Genomic DNA, 14,950 nt, shown 5'->3' on the forward strand with positions numbered 1-14,950 from the left:
TTATTGCTTGTAATGCACAGACACACCAACAGAGGGCAGTAATATCTCTTCAACATACATTGTAAAATTACTATTACAACAGAAACGAGGCTGGGTCTTCCAACATGACAATGATCCAAAACACACCGCCCGGGCAACAAAGGAGTGGCTCCGTAAGAAGCATTTGAAAGTCCTGGAGTGGCCTAGCCAGTCTCCAGACCTCAACCCCATAGAAAATCTGTGGCGGGAGTTGAAAGTCCGTGTTGCTTGGCGACAGCCCCAAAACATCACTGCTCTCGAGAAGATCTGCATGGAGGAATGGGCCAAAATACCAGCTACTGTGTGTGCAAACCTGGTAAAGACCTATAGTAAACGTTTGACCTCTGTTATTGCCAACAAAGGTTATGTTACAAAGTATTGAGTTGTATTTTTGTTATTGACCAAATACTTATTTTCCACCCTGATTTACGAATAAATTCTTTACAAATCCTACCATGTGGATTCATGGATTTTTTTTTTCACATTCTGTCTCTCACAGTTGAAGTGTACCTCTGGTGCAAATTACTGACCTCTGTAACTCGTTAACGTGTTGGCCGTCTAGCCCCATGCACGGAGCGATCGGCGGTAGCTCGTTAACAGAGATTTGCCGTGTTGTGGCGTTAAGGTCATTTCAACGAGATTAACCTGAAAGCACTAGTGGGAACACAACGAATATGACTGCACATTTACGCCGACATCATCCTAGTGCAAAGACAAGTGGAAGCAGACAAAAAAAAGCAAGCATGCTACTAACTAGCCGAGTCATTTAGACAGCTGTTAGCACGTGATTCTCCTTATGCTGCTGAGAATATAGCCCAGAAGAAGCGGATAGTATAGCTTTTATTTTGGAAAGAGACATTTCTCTGTAATAAACTCTCTTTTCCAAAGATGAGTGATTCCTCAATCAGATACAGGGCTCGCAATATCGCTAGCCCGACGTCCCGGAGCTAGCGATTTTTTCAGTCGGGCTACCAAAATCTATCTCTTCCCTGCCCGTCGGGCTATTGTAGGAAAAATATATGTCAATGCTTTTGCATTCTTTCAGAAATGTAGCTGGGTAATTATGTCATTGGCATCGGTGAGCCACTGTCAATATGTGACATATTGAAGTCGCGTTTGAATTTGCGCTTGTTTTTTTGCTTTCACTTTGCAATCGTGCGAACTGTGTATAGAGAGCGACAGCACTGATCTGTGAGTGATGATAATTTGTGCACCAATTCCTCTGACATCGTCTTATTAATCGTTAGCTTACTATGCAAACATGACAAGTGAAATCTCCCGCAGCTTAAACATGTGAGAGGTTGATCGCGCAGAGAATCGCTGAGCGTTATGTGAGTGCGTGTGTAAAAGCATTTCAGTTCTGCAGAGCCAAATAAGACAGGTCAGGGTGAAGAAGTGACAGCCAAAGAAAAGCTTACCACAAAACGGAGAAGTTATGACAAATCAGACTATAAGGCAAAAAGAAAGTGCAGCTTTATGGTTTCATGGACAAAAGAATTTCTGTGGCTGCAATATGATGAGCTAAATAACCAGGGGTGCACATAAGTGGTCCGCAGGTGCGCATTCGCTGTCAAAATAAAAAACACGCACAAGGGTTAGGGTTAAATTTAAAAACTGTACTTTTGAGTTAAAATATCTATTTATAATTTTAATAAATGACAAATTAAAAATGCATGAACATTTTTTTGTATCGAAAAAATATCGAACCGTGACACCAAAGTATCGAACCGAACCGAACCGTGAATTTTGTGTATCGTTGCACCCCTAGTATATATATATATATATATATATATATATATATATATATATATATATATATATATATATATATATATATAGAGAGAGAGAGAGAGAGAGAGAGAGAGATAGCTTCCCATATATTTATATATCATAGCCAACAGGCAGGAATTCATAGTTTGTCTTAATGTTAAAACTAACTTAGTCCCACATTTACACCTGGTTCTTAACCAGGGCCCTGTTTCAGGAAGCCGGTTTAGTGGAAAAAACTGAGTAAGTATACCCTGAGTTAACGAAAACTCTGGGTTTTCGGTTTCACAAAGCGAGTTCAGCTGAAGCCTGAGTGAGTCACTATGACAACACACGCCGTGAAGCTAACCTGCCCCCTAGCAGGTTTACTACAACTAACCCTGACTGTCTCCGCCCCTTTGTCGGAAACCTGACAGTAGGAAGTGTCAGACATGGCGTGTCCCTTCCTTGAAGAGCCAGTAGATCGTGAAGCCCAAATTCTCCGCAGAGCTCTCCGCCGGGAGAGAGTGATCAGAGCGCGTTTGGACATTTTATCATTTACTGATGATTGTCTGTGCGAACGTTACCGTTTCTCAGCACAATCTATAATTTATTTGGATAACATCCTCAGGCCATATATTACGCATGTGACACATCGCGGACATGCTCTCAGTTCTGTACATATTATTTGTATTGCACTTCGGTTTTTTGCAAACGGGAGCTTTCTGTATAATATTGGTGAAGCTGAGCACGTTTCCAAGGCTACCGTCTGTCGGGCAGTCAGGAATGTTACAGTTGCACTGAAACGTCTCCTGTACACGCTTGTGGTGTTCCCCGGTCATAGACCCACAAGATTCATCAAAGAGGGATGCCACAAAATTGCAGGTATCAGGATGACCAAAACTTAATTTATGATGTGGTGATACTTGAACTACTACTTAAATTTTACATTTATTTTCACGGTTCCCAGGCGTGATTGGCTGTACAGATGGTACTCACATTCCAATCATTGCTCCTTCAGTAAATGAAGGAGACTATGTGAACAGGAAGTCTTTCCACAGCATTAATGTACAGGTACATAGTTCCCTGTAGCATTTCAAACTAACAAATTATTTCATCATAGTAATGGATGCTAATTTGTGTTCTCTGCACTGTGAAGATCATATGTGATGCTGCCAACATTATCACAAATGTGGAAGCCAAGTGGCCAGGCTCTGTCCATGACTCACAAATATTCCGTGAATGTACACTGAGCACAAAATTTGGACATGGTGAGTTGAAAATACTTTAAAATATATAAAGACCAATTGCTTCAGGGACATTTGAACTGAAGTGTATCCTTCTGTCTTAGGAGAGTTCACTGGCTACTTGCTTGGTGATAGGGGGTATCCATGTTTACCCTATTTGCTTACCCCTTACCCTGACCCTGAACCGGGCCCACAGCAGCGATATAATCTGGCTAATTGCAGGACAAGAGCCAGAGTTGAAATGACTATCGGAATGCTTAAGGCCCGGTTCCAGTGCCTGCAAAGACTCAGGGTCACCCCAGAAAGGGCATGTGACATTATTGTGGCATGTGTGATTCTTCACAACATTGCCACAATTAGAGGAGAACACTGTCCTTCTGAACCAAACAGCAGTGATCCAAACCATGAACATCCTGACCCTCCCACGGACATACAAGATGGAAGAGCAGTCAGAGACACCATATGTCACAATCATTTCTTTTGACCCATCACCTCAACATGTTGAAAGAAGAATAAACAGATTTTTTGTTCAACTGGCTTTATTGGTCGCCTGTGTTTCCTGTACACAAAGTATTAAAAGATGTAAACCTCATAAAGTGTCTCTGTTGCTTCCTCCTCTGTAACAGCTGTCAATGTTTCTTCATTATTTTCCTGTAGTAAAGAAATAAACAACATTGCTGTTCTACTGTAAACTCATATAATCTGTGGAGTATTACTCACAACTGCATGTTGGTCTGGCTCAACAGGAGGCTGCACCAGATGCAGTACACCATCACCATCAACTGATAGAATATGAGGTTTATACAGGTCACTTATAACTTACAAGGGACCAAATGGCAATTAACAAACATACCAATCACCTTACACTTCATTGTCATTATGCTCTCAAAGACAACCAAGACTGAGGGAAGGCAAAATCAGTCGGAAAATAACTTCACTACAAAATAATCCATTATGGTAAAGAGTTTATCAAATGAATGAGTAGCACTGCAAAGGTGACTGTGAAGAAAGGATGTATGCACATCATGTATTATTTTGAATTTACCCCCTATGTAGGCACTTGTGTCTTGCGGGGTTATTGACTCAGAGGATGTCCCCGCAGAGATGCCTTCGGCCACAGGGCGCCCACTGTTTTGGCTGAGGGCCAACTGCTCAGCCTCTGTGAGTGGTGGTGGTGGAGGACCCCCACCTGTTTTTCGGGCCTCCGCTTTTTTTCTGTTGGCTATAACGGGTCACATTTGAGCATACAGAGTAAGCAAATATGTACTTGTAATGTGCTCAGATAATTTCAATAAGTGCTTACAGACAGAAAATTAATGTAGCCTCTAACTGCAATTGATTTACATCGGACAAACAGACCAAGCACTATGGCTCATAATACAATTACACCTTACCTGTTTGGACTATATTTTTATATTTCATTTTTACTTGCTGCCAGGAACGTTTGGGGCCTGTTGGGTTGCACCTGCGCTCACATCACGTCACAAAATAAAATGTATAAAATAACAAATAAAATAACATATAATAAAATAACGTGTTAAATGGGTGGAAATCCCTAGATCAATGTTTAAATTAACACTCACGCATTGACTCTGTCGGCTATGTTTTGCCATGCATGCTCTCTTTCTTTTGCAGCTGTGGCTGTGTTACTTTTTTCCGCGGAATTTGCATGTTATCGGCATATGCTGCCATCAGAATTTCGGCCTCAAGCGCTGTAAAATACATTGACCGCGCCTTCGTTCACTCCGTCTCCATGGTGACTCGCTTAATCTGTGCTCCACTGATCAGGGCTTTATGTATCCTCGTCCGCGCGCTTCACTTGGGGTTAAAGCAACTCCGCGTTGACTGAACTAATTGTTATCAGCCTTTCTGAAACCGAATATTCCGAGTTGGACAGTTCGGGGTTACTCAACCCTGCGTATCGTTTTTCACTCTGAGTTTTCTAAACCGGCTTCCTGAAACAGGGCCCAGGTGTAAAAGCGCCCTGAGGCAGCTTTTGTTGTGATTCGGTGCTATATAAATAAAGCTGAAGGGAATTGAACTGAATTGACTGTCAGCAGCAGGACTACTGAACTCAGACAGAGGGCGCCACTGCTCTCTGCTGCTCCACCTCATCAGTTCCCAGGCCGTGTGCACATGGCTCTAAATGTGCCAGAACATTGTGTACTGAACGTTGTGTGCTGCACTACAAAGTGAAACCCTCTGATCAGTAATCACATCTTTACTGTCATCAATATACACACAGCTGGACATTGTTTGCAATTTAATTTCCTTCATATTTTCCTTGAAATTAGGTTCTTATTTTGTTGTTGATTTGTGTTGCCTGTTGTGTTTGTTTTGTTTATTCTCATTTTGACTTTAAAACCCACGTATCTGTGAGATGTAAATTGGTCGGTGTTCATCCATTATGCACATATTACAGTAGTTCAATGTTCATTCTGCACCACATGCCTGATAATCCTTGTGGTGACAGGATTTGGTTTTGGTATGAGAAATCAAATAAGAGTAAATCATTCCATTAATTAAATAATTAATAATTAATTCTACACACAGAGAGAAGGACTGGACTGAGCACCCTGCAGAGGGCCGGCCTGGATCATGCTTCGGCATCTTGCACCCTCAGCTTATTCTCACAGGAGATTAAGGCCCTATAGATTAGGATCAGTCAGATCTATGTACACCTGTGCACACTTGAAGTCTAAATGCTGGTGGGAAGAAGAGAGGGCAGGAAGTGTTTCAAATAAAGCAGTGACCTGGGTCAGAGGAGAAGCAGGCCACATGCAGTGGCTCCAAGTGGGAACTGCAATTGGATTTGCAGTGCATCATTAAAGCAGGAACTGCAGACAGCAATGACACAATAGAAGTCCAAGGTAGAGGTCATATGTCCGGTGTTTATCTCTTTACATTGAAAATACAACTTGCTGTATTAATATCAATATTAAATACTTCAACAACCAACAATAAAACTATTCTTCAAACTTGGATTTGTTTGTTTCAGTTTATGTGTAAAGTCTGACACAAGCCTGGATTTTTAAGACCGAAGATCCTCTCTTTAATATCGACATGGTCTGCAGTGGGACAGTTTACTCCTTTTACATCAGACCGTTTCAAAAAATAAAGAGTGACGGTGAAGCCACATTTGCACGGTTTCCAACACATGACTTAAGTTTCCTGTTCTTTATTTTCTTTGTTCTATAGCACTGAAATACTGAATCATTCCCTCATTAACTGTCACTAAGTGTTACTGTGATGTCCTGGAAGCATCTGAGGGAGAACATTCAGTACAAACAACCAGTTTTAAACCCAAACTCAGTCCCTGTCGCGATCCTTCAGCAACACCAAAGCTGGAATTTTGAGGCTGTGCCAAAAATAAAGAATAAAAAATGTCTGTAATTTCTAAAAAGTTAATATAATTATCTTCTTAAACCCCTGAATCGAATCTAGAAGAATGCACTTCAATCACATGGAAATAACTGGCATTATTGTTTTTATGAGTTTAAAACTGTATATTTGATTTCCACTTTCCAGTCAGACAGAGGAGTGACTCAGACAGATTTGGATAGAGCAGATTAGGATGAACAGAAGGCACATCTCAGCTTTGATGCAAGTTAATGTGTGTGTGTGTGTGTGTTGCCTGTCAGTGCCACGTGCTGCCCTAGAACAAGACAGCGACACTTTCAGCCTCTTTCATACTGGGTCAGTCCAGTATGAAAGAGGCAGAAACAGCAGCCAACTGCAGACTGCCCCCTCACTCTGCAACTCAAACTATAAAGCAGGTTAATTTCATTTTATTCAAGTTTAAATGACAGAGTCACAGCTTTATTAACGCTTTTAAGGAGGAAAAGCAAAACCAATAATTGAGGTGGGTAGGAACAGTCCCATCAGTGAGGAGGTGATTCAGACCACAGTGAGATGCAGAGTGGACACACCTGGAGCACAGCTGGACAGATTCATAAGACAGTTGAAGCAAAACTAAACACGAGGCGAGGAAGTATTAAAATAAAACTGTAAGTAGTGCACACACCAAGGCCCAGACTAAGACACATGAACTTGATACAGGTATCGGAGACAAACAGACAGGTAGGCATGACTGACCGGAGAGACAAAAGGACAAAACACAGAGAGATTATTACGGGATCAACACGGGATCAACACAGGAACCAGAACTAAATACGTATTAATGAGACAAGACAGGGAACCAGACAACCGCAGAGACGGGACACGGAGAGGCCAGACAGACACGGGGAGTGGACGGGGAGACAAGACTGACCTTCACAGGAGATGCTGATGACAAGACAGAGAACTAAGGGAACTAACAATAACAAACTTAGAAGCATTACAGAATACTAAACTCAAGAACAACTAATCAGACCTTGAATGTGAACATTTCTCAAATACAAAGGAACAAATAAAAAGTCCAGAACAAAATCTCAAAGTACTCGGAAAAAGACCCAGCACCATGACAGAAATGTACCTGGAAAGAGAGACGGGGACAAAATCAGCCCAGAAAAAGTTGATACAGTTACTGTAAATCAGGTGATTCTAAATTTGTTTTAGAATAAAACTCCTTTCATGTTTATACACACATTGTTTTCTTGCTTCAACTGGACAGTTACATAAAGAGGAGGTTTAGTATTTACTTAAGTCAAACTTGGTGTCAGGGAGCTTTGCTGGTGACACTATTGGAGATTTATTTAAAACTAACGACACACTGAACCAGCAAGGCTACCACAGCATCCTGCAGCAACATGCCATCCCATCATTGATTTTTCAACAGGACAGTAACCCCAAACACACCTCCAGGCAGTGTCACGGCTATTTGAAGGAGAGTGATGTAGTGCTGCACCAGATGGCCTGGCCTCCACAGTCACCTGACCTAAAACCAGGGATGGTTTGGGATGAGATGGAGCGCAGAGTGAAGGCAAAGGACCAACAAGTGCTCAGCATCTCTGGGAACTCCTTCAAGACTGTTGGAAACCATTTCAGGAGACGACCTCATATATTATCATAGTGAAATGTACAAGAACATTTATTTTTACAGCCCTGTTTTATAACATATTTTATATGATAATATTAAAAAATGGAAAGTAACGCAAATAAACAAATATTTGGAATGGATTTTATTAAAAATGAAGAAAAAGAAATGTAAATGGAATTCTATTCATGCACAAGAGCTTCAAATAGATCATAACAAAAAGAATAAAGAACATAGAAGAAAAAGATGTCATCAATGTGCAAAAAGAGATTTTTCTGGTAGATAAAACCTAAAAACAGAACAACTGACACACAATTCAGACCAAGAGAACAAAACCCTCAAACATCAGTTACTTTGTGGATTCTGTCCTTTCACAAAATGACTCATTAAAACAACTTTTAGACACCTTGATGCTGTCATTAGAGAACACGACATTCTGTGTGAAGATATTATTTACCCAGATCAATACTTCTTTTTTGAGAAGCGAAGCCCACACAAAAAGAGAGAAGCCATTAGGCCCACTAATTATCATGTAAGCACCCCATTAAGCACATTGTGTTTATATCTTATGATGTCCACACTGGCAGGAAAATCAGATACAAAGTCTCTCTCATCACATTAGAGAAGGAGCTGCTGAAAGGACATAACTTATGTCAGACACATTTTCTTTAGATCAAAAAGATTTTAAAAACTCTGACATTTGCTGATTTTTTTCATAATCAATCAACAGTTAGGAATGGAAAATATATTTACAGGGATTGCTGTAAAAGTTTCACGTTGCCACTCATAAAAATACATAAATGATTTAAAGTCCCCGTGTACCTCAGGACCACTGTGAGCACGGTGCCTATTTTTAGATTGCCCTGTGAAAGTTCCTTTCTGACTACTTACTCTTAGGCTACGTTCACACTGCAGGTCTTAATGATCAATTCCGATTTTTTGATCAAATCTGATTTATTTGTCTGCTTGTGCACACTACAAATAAAATGTTACGTTTCTCCAACATCGTCTTCCAAACAGTTTCACTGACATCTACACTGGATGGCCAGGAAGCGTTCACGATGTCTTCTCCCGCGCTGATAATTGCCGTCTGTCTTGTGTCAGTGACGTAAAAAACGGATTTAATGCGACATGACCATTCACACAGCCTCGCTTTCTAAAACATCAGATATGTATCGGATTCAGTACCACATACGAAAGTGACCCAGATCAGATTTGAAAATATCGGATTTGTGCTGTTTACACTGTCATACCATGATCGGATATGATCGGAAAAAGTCGCATCCGACTTTTTTGACCCTATGGGATCCATATCCGATGACATATCTGATGATTTACATTAAGGGCCATCAGTCAAACAATACTGTTTGGTCTGGGTCTAAACAGAGCGCGTTGTGTGTGATGCCTTCTTTTGTGCATGCGGGCCGCTTTGAGGAGTCACACTGAGCATTTATAGTGTGAACAAGCAGACAAAAAAATCGGATTTGATCAAAAAATCGGAATTGAGCATTAAGACCTGCAGTGTGAACGTAGCATTCCTACCAGACTGCTCAAAGAAATCCTGCCATCGATTAATGCTTTCATTTTACATATGATCAACCTACTAGTATGTATATACCACAGGCCTTTAAGGTACCTATATAACTACATCCAGCTGTCTTAGCTAATTATAGGCCAATCTCCAACCTTCCTTTCACATCAAACATCCTTGAAAGAGTAGTTGTCAAACTGCTAACAGATCATCTGCAGAGGAATGGCAGAAACAGCTTTAGTGAAGGTTACAAATGATCTTCTTATGGCCTCTGACAGTGGACTCATCTCTGTGCTTGTCCTGCTAGACCTCAGTGCAGCGTTCGATACTGTCGATTCAATTCAATTTTATTTATATAGCGCCAAATCACAACAAAAGTCGCCTCAAGGCGCTTCATAGATACAGAGAGAAACCCAACAATCATATGACCCCTATGAGCAAGCACTTTGGCGACAGTGGCAAGGAAAAACTCCCCTTTAACAGGAAGAAACCTCCGGCAGAACCAGGCTCAGGGAGGGGCGGCCATCTGCTGCGACCGGTTGAGGTGAGAGAAGGAAGACAGGATAAAAGACATGCTGTGGAAGAGAGACAGAGGTTAATAACAGATATGATTCAATGCAGAGAGGTCTGTTAATACATAGTGAGTGAGAATAATATTATGACCATAATATTCTATTAGAGCAATTAGAGCAGGCTCTATATCTATCTAATAGACTCCAGTCTGTTCGTGTAAATGGAGAGTCCTCTTCACACACTGAGTTCCACAGGGTTCAGTGCTAGGACCAATTCTGTTTACATTATACATGCTTCCCTTAGGCAGCATCATTAGAAGGCTCATTCAGAACTCATTCAATTATTATTAATCAGAATTATGAACAGAACTGACCTTTTTATTAAGCCATAGCACAGTCCACTGCTGTGCATTCATGGATTTAAACCTGTAATGTTCAGAGCTTGTAAAATCATTTTGGTTCTGTATGGGACATGAATACTTGAAAAGCTGTTAAAGGTCAAATCTTCACTGGTATTTCTTGTCATCAGAATGAATCAGGATCTATAATTTGGGACAGATTCAATAAAAATGTCTCCTACAAAGTCCTCAGACACTAAGAAAAAAAGCCTCAAATTGCAAAAGACTGAACATTTCTGAATATAAATTTGACTTTTACCATACTGTGAAATAAGCGTGTAGAATAGTTTTTGACAAATTTGCACCATTAATTCCAAGTAAGTGATTAAGAGATCTGGTGCTCTCTAACAGAACAGTGTTACTGCAGCATAAATCACTGCTCACTGTGGTGAAGGGATCACGTGTCCCAGGAGCCATTGTCTCCCAAGGCAAACTGCTCCTGGGTGATTAAACATCAGGCTAAATGTACAGTGGGGCAAAAAAGTATTTAGTCAGCCACCGATTGTGCAAGTTCCCCCTCCTAAAATGATGACAGAGGTCAGTAATTTGCACCAGAAGTACACTTCAACTGTGAGAGACAGAATGTGAAAAAAAAAAAAAAAAATCCATGAATCCACATGGTAGGATTTGTAAAGAATTTATTCGTAAATCAGGGTGGAAAATAAGTATTTGGTCAATAACAAAAATACAACTCAATACTTTGTAACATAACCTTTGTTGGCAATAACAGAGGTCAAACGTTTACTATAGGTCTTTACCAGGTTTGCACACACAGTAGCTGGTATTTTGGCCCATTCCTCCATGCAGATCTTCTCGAGAGCAGTGATGTTTTGGGGCTGTCGCCGAGCAACACGGACTTTCAACTCCCGCCACAGATTTTCTATGGGGTTGAGGTCTGGAGACTGGCTAGGCCACTCCAGGACTTTCAAATGCTTCTTACGGAGCCACTCCTTTGTTGCCCGGGCGGTGTGTTTTGGATCATTGTCATGTTGGAAGACCCAGCCTCGTTTCATCTTCAAAGTTCTCACTGATGGAAGGAGGTTTTGGCTCAAAATCTCACGATACATGGCCCCATTCATTCTGTCCTTAACACGGATCAGTCGTCCTGTCCCCTTGGCAGAAAAACAGCCCCATAGCATGATGTTTCCACCCCCATGCTTCACAGTAGGTATGGTGTTCTTGGGATGCAACTCGGTATTCTTCGTCCTCCAAACACGACGAGTTGAGTTTATACCAAAAAGTTCTACTTTGGTTTCATCTGACCACATGACATTCTCCCAATCCTCTGCTGTATCATCCATGTGCTCTCTGGCAAACTTCAGACGGGCCTGGACATGCACTGGCTTCAGCAGCGGAACACGTCTGGCACTGCGGGATTTGATTCCCTGCCGTTGTAGTGTGTTACTGATGGTGACCTTTGTTACTTTGGTCCCAGCTCTCTGCAGGTCATTCACCAGGTCCCCCCGTGTGGTTCTGGGATCTTTGCTCACCGTTCTCATGATCATTTTGACCCCACGGGATGAGATCTTGCGTGGAGCCCCAGATCGAGGGAGATTATCAGTGGTCTTGTATGTCTTCCATTTTCTGATGATTGCTCCCACAGTTGATTTTTTTCACACCAAGCTGCTTGCCTATTGTAGATTCACTCTTCCCAGTCTGGTGCAGGTCTACAATACTTTTCCTGGTGTCCTTCGAAAGCTCTTTGGTCTTGGCCATGGCGGCGTTTGGAGTCTGATTGTTTGAGGCTGTGGACAGGTGTCTTTTATACAGATGATGAGTTCAAACAGGTGCCATTCATACAGGTAACGAGTGGGGGACAGAAAAGCTTCTTACAGAAGACGTTACTGTCACGGTTTGCCGGGGCAAGCCGTGTGGAATATGAAATAGGACCCAAAATGCGGCAGCTCTGGTGCAGGTGAGTGTTTATTTGACAACCGAAAATACAAACAGCAATGGTGTGGGTACCATGAAACAGGAAAACCTAAACTGGGTAGAACTAATAACACAAACCAGAAACGAGGATGCAGGGAGGTCCGGGGAAATACATACGGGAAGATGCAGGGAGACCGAGGGGAAACAACACAGACGAACCAGCAATTACTAAGACAGAAAATACAACCTAAATACACTCAGAGAACACAGGGAGATTACACACAGGTGGAAAACACAGCTGGGAGTGATTAACATAACGAGACTAGGGAGGCAACTGAAAACACTCACATAAGACGCAGACCTTCACAATAAAACAGGAACTTGCACATGAAGGGACACAAACTAAGAAACGCGGACTAGATACAGGAACACACGGGCGGAACAGAGTAAACACTAAACAGAGGAAGAACAGAACCAAAATCGAAGAGAAAACACAAATGCTGGGTCAAAAGGACCCAGGATCATGACAGTACCCCCCTCTCAAAGGCTGGCTCCAGACAGCCCAACAAGAAACAAAAGCCAGAAAAAACAGAAAACAACCCGACCAGGGCGGGCGGCGGGGGCCCAGGAAGGAGGGCCCGAAGCAAAACAAAACCGGAGCACCAGAAGGCCAAAAGACAAAAACAAAAAAACGAGCCCAAAACCAAAAGAAACGAAGCACACCACAACACAGGAAAAAACAGAGTCCAAAACAGAAGAGTTCAGGGGGCCGGCCAGGGGGCCGACAGCACAGGAGTCCAAAACAGAAGAGCTCAGGGGGCCGGCCAGGGGGCCGACCGTGCGGACGGCAACGGCGGCAACGTGGACACAGTTCGGAGGGCCGGCCGTGCGGAAGGCAACGGCGGCGACGTGGACACAGTTCGGAGGGCCGGCCGTGCGGAAGGCAACGGCGGCGACGTGGACACAGTTCGGGGGGCCGGCCGTGCGGAAGGCAACGGCGGCCACTCAGGCGATGGCGATCCGGACCAGGCGAGGCTGCAGAGGCTGGACCAAGCGAGGATGAAGACTCGGATGAAGCTGGACCAGGCGAGGAAGAAAACTCGGATGAAGCTGGACCAGGCGAGGCTGAAGACTGATGAGGCTGGACCAGGCGAGGCTGAAGACTCTGATGAGGCTGGACCAGACGAGGCTGATGATGATGCTGAAGGCTCCGAGGCTGGACCAGACGAGGCTGATGATGATGCTGAAGGCTCCGAGGCTGATCCAGACGAGGCTGATGATGATGCTGATGCTGCAACAGGCGATGATGATGAGGCTGCAGCAGGCGATGATGATGATGAGGCTGCAGCAGGCGATGATGATGATGAGGCTGCAGCAGGCGATGAGGCTGCAGCTGGCGATGAGGCTGCAGCTGTTGCTGGCTGGACGGGCTCCTCGGGCCCTCCAGCTGACGAAGCAGGAGGCTGGACGGGCTCCTCGGGCCCTCCAGCTGAAACAGGAGACAAAGGCCGGAGCGGTCCCTCGGACCCTCCAGCGGAGACACGAGACAAAGGCCGGAGCGGTCCCTCGGACCCTCCAGCAGAAGCCATCACAAAGCCAGCAGGCATGGATTCCTCTGGCAAACATGAAGGCAACTGGCGATGCACTGAGCACTGGCTCTGCCCAGGCAACGCTGACATGGTGCAGTTCTCAGGTGGCGGCATAAACTTCAGGGGTCCAGAATCAGCCGGGGACTGAGACCTAGCCTCTGGGGAAGCCCTGGAGCGGCAAACTGTGCCAATGGCGGCTGAACCATGAAAAGCACCTTGAGGTGAAATTAGACTTTCTCCCTGCATGGAGTGAATGAGTGAAACCGGTGATACTGGGGCCTGCGCTACAGGCGGCACTGGAGCTACTGGGGCCTGCGCTACAGGCGGCACTGGAGCTACTGGAAACTGAACTGAAACAGGTGAGTGTTTATTTGACAACCGAAAATACAAACAGCAATGGTGTGGGTACCATGAAACAGGAAAACCTAAACTGGGTAGAACTAATAACACAAACCAGAAATGAGGATGCAGGGAGGTCCGGGGAAATACATACGGGAAGACGCAGGGAGACCGAGGGGAAACAACACAGACGAACCAGCAATTACTAAGACAGAAAATACAACCACTCAGAGAACACAGGGAGATTACACACAGGTGGAAAACACAGCTGGGAGTGATTAACATAACGAGACTAGGGAGGCAACTGAAAACACTCACATAAGACGCAGACCTTCACAATAAAACAGGAACTTGCACATGAAGGGACACAAACTAAGAAACGCGGACTAGATACAGGAACACACGGGCAGAACAGAGTAAACACTAAACAGAGGAAGAACAGAACCAAAATCGAAGAGAAAACAAATGCTGGGTCAAAAGGACCCAGGATCATGACAGTTACAGGTCTGTGAGAGCCAGATTTTCCTTGTTTGAGGTGACCAAATACTTATTTTCCACCCTAATTTACGAATAAATTCTTTACAAATCCTACCATGTGGATTCATGGATTTTTTTTTCCACATTCTGTCTCTCACAGTTGAAGTGTACCTCTGGTGCAAATTACTGACCTCTGTCAACATTTTAAGTGGGGGAACTTGCACAATCAGTGGCTGACTAAATACT

Source organism: Astatotilapia calliptera, chromosome 20, assembly GCF_900246225.1.
Source record: "Astatotilapia calliptera chromosome 20, fAstCal1.2, whole genome shotgun sequence".
Lineage (NCBI taxonomy): Eukaryota > Metazoa > Chordata > Actinopteri > Cichliformes > Cichlidae > Astatotilapia > Astatotilapia calliptera.